We start from the raw sequence: 7,376 nt of genomic DNA on the forward strand, positions 1-7,376 counted from the left end.
ACTTTTAAAGAGGGATCAGTTTTGTCAAATGCTACTGATAATTTAAGGAAAATGAGGCCTGGGATTTTTCCCATATTCATTAATGCAGCCATTGCTAGTACATGTGCTAGGCAAGAACAACTATGACAATGGTGGGGCAAACCTGGTTGGCGTGTACTCCAAGGACAGACTGAAAAAAGGAGTCAGGCAGTGTAGTCATCTCTGCAGAGAAGGTGTTTAGCAGGAGGATCCAAGGAATGATATGTGAGCTGAAAGGAAATGGAAGAGATGATAATAACAATAAATAAATAATTGTGGTGAGCATTAAATGAGATCTCTATGCTTTGAGCCAAGTCTAAATAGAGTATATGCTTAAGAAATGGTATGTGAGCTGGAAGGAAATGGAAGAAGAGGAAATAAATAAACAATTGTTGTGAGCATTAAATGAGATCTGTATGTTAAACCCAAGTCTAAATACAGTAAATGCTTATAAATGACCGGTCATTAATATTATTTTATTATTACAACTGAATAGTGCTTATGCTGTGTTCATGTGCACATGGGGGAAAGGTTAATAGAAGACTTGACAGACTGTAACTGGTACGTTGGTAAGAATTGGCCATATGCCACAAAAGGATGTGGGTGAACAGCCTGGGCACCCTGAGCAGAAGCCTGGGGCTAGAAGTGGAATCGAGGCTGTGAAAATCGTTAAGGTACAGGTCTGAGTTAGAAGAAAAAATAAGCAACAGATAGTGCCCTCTTGTCTGGACCAGTGTTCCCCAGAATGGTTTCCCTCTTCAGGTGAGCCCTGTCAGCCTGTGCCCTCCTCCCCTCAGAGGCAGAAGTCCGCAGGGCTCTGGATCCCCAATCTCCCCTCCCTCAGATCCAGGGGCCCGGGTCCTGGATCCCTCCTCCCTCATACTCAGGGGTCCAGGGTCCCTCATATGCCTCCCCCCTCAGACCCAGGGAATAGGGGACCCTCCAGATCTCTGCCTCCCCTCAAGGGCAGAAGCCCACAAGGGCCAAGACACCCATCTCTCCTCCCTCAGACCAGGGGTCTGGGGTCTAAGCATCTCTCTTCCCTCAGACTCAGGGGCCCAGGGTCCCCCATATACCTCCTCCCTCAGACCCAGGGGTCCCGATCCTCCCTCCCTCAGACCCAAGGGTCTTGATCCTCCCTCCCTCAGACCCAGGGGCCTGGGTCCCCCATGTACCTCCTCCCTCAGACCCAGGGGTCCTGATCCTCCCTCCCTCAGACCCAGGGGCCCAGGGTCCCCCATATACCTCTTCCCTCAGACCCAGGGGTCCGGATCCTCCTTCAGACCCAGGGGCCCAGGGGCCCCCATATACCTCCTCCCTGAGACCAAGGGGTCTGAATCCTCCATCAGACCCAGGGGCCCAGGTCCCCCATATACCTCCTCCCTCAGACCCAGGAGTCCCTATCCTCCCTCCCTCAGACCCAGGTGCCCAGGGTCCCTCATATACCCTCTCCCTCAGACCTAAGGGCCCGGGGTCCCCCATATACCTCCTCCTTCAGGCCCAGGGGTCCCAGATCCCTCCTCTCTCAGGCCCAGGGGTCCAGGGTCCCCAATATGCCTTCTCCCTCAGACCCAGGGGGCCGGGGACTCCTCAAATCCCTGCCTCCCCTCAGAGGCAGAGCCCACAGAGGTCCAGACACTCATCTTTCCTCCCTCAGACCCCCAGGACTGGGGTCCCCATTTCCCTCCTTCCTCAGACCCCAGGGGCCTGGGACCCCCAGACTCCCCCCTCCCTCAGACCCAAAGGTCCATGGGCCCTGATCCTCCCTCCCTCAGACTCAGGGGTTCGGACCCCTCATCTCCTCGCTCCGACTCCGCAGCGCGCGCCAACACCCACCTCGCACCCGGAAAGTCCAGGAGGCGGGAATGGCTCAGCGGAACCGGAAATGCTCCCGGACGAGTTCCGGCTGAGGGCTGCGCCATCATCCGCTAAAAACTGCGCGAGGACTCTGAGCCCCGAAGGCCCTACTGAGCAATAAGGGGCATGTTCCCACACCCACAGTGAAGTCGGAACCCAGACAGTACTGAACCCAGAATATACCATACACGAAGTCCATTTTCTTTTTTCACAATTTCACTTAAAGGAAACACATTATGGTTTCTCGTTGGCACATCCAAACTGCCAGCGCTACTACTCCTGCACTTGGGGGTCAATGTTAAGTAAGATGAGGATGATTTGAACAGAAACCCTGCAGCAGATCTGATGACCAGGCAGGAGATGACAGTAGGACAGTGTGTCCCGGGCTAGACAAAGCGGCGTGGTGTGAGACTTTATCACACACACTATGCAGAATGCTGCCTAGTGTAACTTATGGGTTGTTTATTTCTGGAATTTTCAGTTTAATATATTTGGACCCCTGCTGACTGCAGGTAACTGAAACGACAGGAAGTGAAACAGTGCGTAAGTGGGGAATTCTGTATATGACATACAGCATTTCCATAACTTGTTTGACTTTTTGGAATCTTTCACAGTGAAGCATCAAATTTGAAGAAACACTGACAGATTACAAAAGATTAAAGTTCTAGCCTCATTGGTTTCAACAACACTCTCGTATACTTGGCTTGCAGTGCATCAAACTAAGGCTCGCGAGTCATACACATGTGGATTTTAATTCTGGCTCTGTCATGGTATAACCTTAGGGAAATTTCTTAACTCGCTGTTCCTTAATTTAAATATTTGTAACCACTGAAATAGTAATGTATTCCTTTCTCTGAAAGACTGTTACACACATAAGTATGTGTAAGGTTGTTGGTAATTATTTTAAACATTCATTTTTTTGTTTTTGTTGGGATCTTTATTAACTTAATATCTTTGAAGCCATTTTTATTCTTCCCTCAGGAAAAATGATGAATGTATGCTCATAAATAATATAGGCTTGAGGAAAGGTATACTTCAATCCTAGTTTTGTTACAGAGATCATTTATGTCAAATTTCCTGTTTTAGACTACAACTTAACTTATTAGATCTTTGATGCAACCTCTTATCACTCAGATACATATATAGCCAAGATTAACAAATCTTTTTCTTTTGTCTTGGAATGTTCCATTCCATCTCCATAGTTCTAGAGGTGCTGTCAATCATGGTATCCATGATCTTCTATCTAGGGAGATGCCCAAATCACATTTGACTGCATTCGACACATGGGAAAGATAAATGACAGTTTAGAACAGAACAAAAACAGTTATAAAAGGATTGTGACCAAAATCAAAAAATCAAATGAAAGGAAATGACTCTGCTAATTCACATTTAATAAACAATTAGTAAGCATTTTTAGTGTGTCAAGAACTGGAGATACACTGGTTAGCAAAACAGACGTGGTTCCTGAATGTATGTGTATATACAAACCCATACAGTGCCTTGGAAGGAAGGAAATTGTATGAAATGTTATCAAAGAAATCTGACCTTGAGTCTCCAGAACAAGTGTGTAATAGGATGAGAGCTGAAAGAGAAATATGCAATTTAAGAAGAAAAGGAAAACTAGGGCTAAAATACTTCAGAAAGAGGGAATGACATGCAAAGTCTCCATAGTGAGTAGTAACAACACGTTTGAAGTGGGCAAAACACATGAATTAAATGCTTCAAAAGATGATAATGGCCAAGAAACATATGAAAAACTCTAGCATCTCTAGTCATCAGGGAAATGCAAATCAAAACCACAATGAGATACCCATGTGTATCACCTAACTCCATTGAGAATGGCTTTTAACAAAAGGTCCCAAAACAACAAATGCTGGTGCGGATACAGAGAGATAAGTATACTTATACCAACAGAAAAAAAGACATTTTATTTAAAAAAATAAAAAAAGACACCTGTACCTGAATGTTAATAGCGCACAATTCACAATTGCAAAGATGTGGAAACAACCTGAGTTCCTATCAGTACGTGAGTGGATTAATAATATATGGTATATGTACAGCACAGAGTACATAGGGTGAACTTGTACCTCTTGTATTAACCTGCATGGAACTGGAGACCATTCTTCTAAGCAGAGTATCACAAGACAGAAAAACACCACATGTACCCACTATTAAATCGGAACTAATCGATAAACATTTATATGCATATATGAAAATAGCACTCATTAGAAGTCAATCAGGTAAAAGTGAGGAAGAATGAATGGGTAAATTCACACATAAAGGAGAAAATACACACTATCTGGGTGAAGGGTAATACACTTATAACTTTGACTCAAACAATATAAAAGCAATTTATATAACCAAAACTTTTGTATCTCCATATTTTGAAATAAAAAAAAATTTAAAAAACCAAATGTGTAAATGAAGGTAGGTAAGATGGAGCAGGAAAACCTAGAAGTATAATATTTGATAACTCTAGAAATGTTGCCAGATCTAGGTTCTGGCATTTATCTGAGTAGAAATGGAACATCATTAGAGTATTATAGCAGGGGATATACTCTCAATATTCATCTTTTTATATTTTGGCTAGGAGTATATGTAATATGAAACTTGATATAGTATTTTCATATATTTCTAAATTTCACACAGGTGGTATCATATACTCAATGTCATTCTGCAATTGTTTGGTTCACTCAATAGTATGTTTCAGAGGTACTTCTATAAAGTAGTGCACAGATCTAGTTCATTTTATATACTGTTTAGTACTATATTGTCAGATTATTTTGGAAACTGTTAATTGATTGCAAGGTTTTTCTCTAGTCTGTTAGTTTGTTAAATCAATTTTTTACTGTTAAATATTATTGTGGGCTGAGTCCAGTCATTTGCATCTATAATCCCAACAATTTGGGAAGCTTAGGCAGGAGGCTTTTTGAGTCCAGGAAATCAAGACTGGAGGAACTATGTATGACTGGACCACTTCATCCATCCTGGTTGAAAAAGCAAGACCTTGTCTCAAAACAAACAAAACAAAAAATAAAATATTATTGGCTTTTTAGGACAAAATCTATTTTCCCATAATATATATTTTTGTATCACATGGTTGATTGTAGTTTGACAATATTTTATCAAATTTCACTTTTTTATCCATGTTTCTAGAGATAAACGAAAATTAGAATTTCTCAAACTGCCCTGATTTGGTATGTTTCAAGATTATACTTGCATTATAAAGTTGTTATGGAAACTTCCTCTTTCAAGACATTTTGTCATTAAAAAAATTTAAAGATTTAATAAAACTTGCTTGTAAAACCATCTGGTTTTGGTGATATTTTCCCCTACCCACTTTTTATTAGGAAAAATTTCAAAGCAACAGAGAGATTTAAGCATTTTTTCAAAGATTACCTAGAAACCCATCACTCAGATTTATCAATTGTTAACATTTGCCATATTTTCTTTCTCTTACTCTTTCTCACTCTCTCTCACATTCTCTTGGTATCTTTCTCTCTTTAACTACCTGAAAATATATGGAGATACCTGACACTTCCTGGCTCTATATTTCAGAATAAATATTAATATCTTAAGAAAAAGAGCATTTCCCTGCATGGCTGCAATGCTGTTCCCATACCCCAGTAAGCCATTAATGATCACATTTTATATAATATAGAGCATATTACATTTTTTCCCAATTGTCTCTAAAATAAAACTGATTTTGTTTTTGATCCAAGATACAATCAAGGTTTGCATACTGCTATTGGCTGCGTGGCTTTTTAGATTTTTGTAAGCTAGTATCATCCCACTGACTTTTGGAGTTCTTTCTATATTTGTCTTTCAAAGATATGAATTTTAATACAAGTTGTTGGCTAGAAAAGCATCCATGCTTCCTGGCATATGCTGAAATCTCAATTCAGCTTCCTGTCTCACTCCAGAATGAGCCTTGTGTCTGCTGTTAAAAACTCAATCCATTATTGCACTTTTGGCCAAAATATAGGAAAATGGACCAGATTTACCTTATGGACTAAAATAATAACAACAAAAAGTAGAGAAGGAATATATCAAATAGCAATTTTTTACATTGGATATCTAGCAACACAGGACAGTGATCTCAAGAGAAGGGAAGCAAACAACTCCTATTAAATTCCTTACATTCCTTCCAGGTAAGAAATTTTGGTCTGTAGCTGAAGGAAAGAGAACCCAGGTGGAGCCTGTTGTCTCCCAGAGTTAAGAAGATGGGTATTAGAAGTTCAGGGAGGCCAACAGACTAGAGAGTTCTCATGGAAAAGTATCCTGAAGGAGAGAATTCCACAGGAAATCTCTATGGCAAGGGCCTCCTTAGAGTATTCAGCCAAGTTTTAATCAGAAAACATATGTGAGGAAACTACCCATTGTGGACCAAAGAATCACCTAAAAGGAAGAAAAGGAGCAATCTCCAGAGCTCACATATGGCCAGGAATAGCTTATATTCCAACTAGACAAAGTGGAAAAATATCATAATTCACAAGACACTGAGAAGAGTGTGTGCGAGAGTACTTGGATCAAAATTAGTTTTCTTTGGTCTTGATTAACAAAAACAAAAAATAATCCTCAAAAAGAAAGAGTCTGGCTCAGCACTTGTGGCTCAAAGGAGTAGGGCACTGGCCCCATATGCTGGAGGTGGTGGGGTCAAACCCAGTCCCGGCCAAAAAAAAAAAGAAAGTCAAACTGTTAATAAGTAATTTAACTGTACCTTCAAAGAAAGCTAAAAGCACTGGGGGAATTTCTTTAAAGTACTGTAAAACAGGAGTTATGGGCAAAGGTATCCCAGGCAAATGGAAAGCAGAAAAAATGGGGTTGCAGTCTTGTATGCAGATACACTGGGATTCAAACCAACAAAAATAATGAAAGACAAAGATGGACATTACATACTAGTCAAGGTACTTCAAACATACAATATGAAGAGATATTAATTGCCAACATCTACTTACCCTATCTGGATGCTCCTCAATATATAAAACAACCCTAACTGATCTGAATAATATGATATTTCCCACACTATAATAGTTGGGGTTTTTAACACCATTGGCAGTATTGGACAGATCCTCCAGCAGAAACTAAGCAAATGAATAATGGACTTAAACAAGACCCTAGAACAAATGGACTTAAGAGACATTTATTCTAACAAAACTAAATACACATACTTCTAATCAGCCCAAGGATCATCTTCCAATATCAACCATATCTTAGGTCACAAGGCTAACCTCATCAAATTCAAAAGAATAGAAATTAGCCCCTGTACCTTCTCAGACCATCACAGAATAAAAGTGGAACTCAACAGCAACAGGAATCTACATACTCAAATAAAATCATGGAAACTAAATAACCTTACACTGAAGTGGGTCATAGAGGAGATCAAGAAGGAGATCATTAGATTTCTGGGTCATAGAGGAGATCAAGAAGGAGATCATTAGATTTCTGGAACAAAACGATAATGAAGAGACAAACTATCAAAACCTGTGGGATACTGCAAA

This window comes from Otolemur garnettii, unplaced genomic scaffold, assembly GCF_000181295.1.
Source record: "Otolemur garnettii isolate 467f Iridium unplaced genomic scaffold, OtoGar3 scaffold00132, whole genome shotgun sequence".
Classification (NCBI taxonomy): domain Eukaryota; kingdom Metazoa; phylum Chordata; class Mammalia; order Primates; family Galagidae; genus Otolemur; species Otolemur garnettii.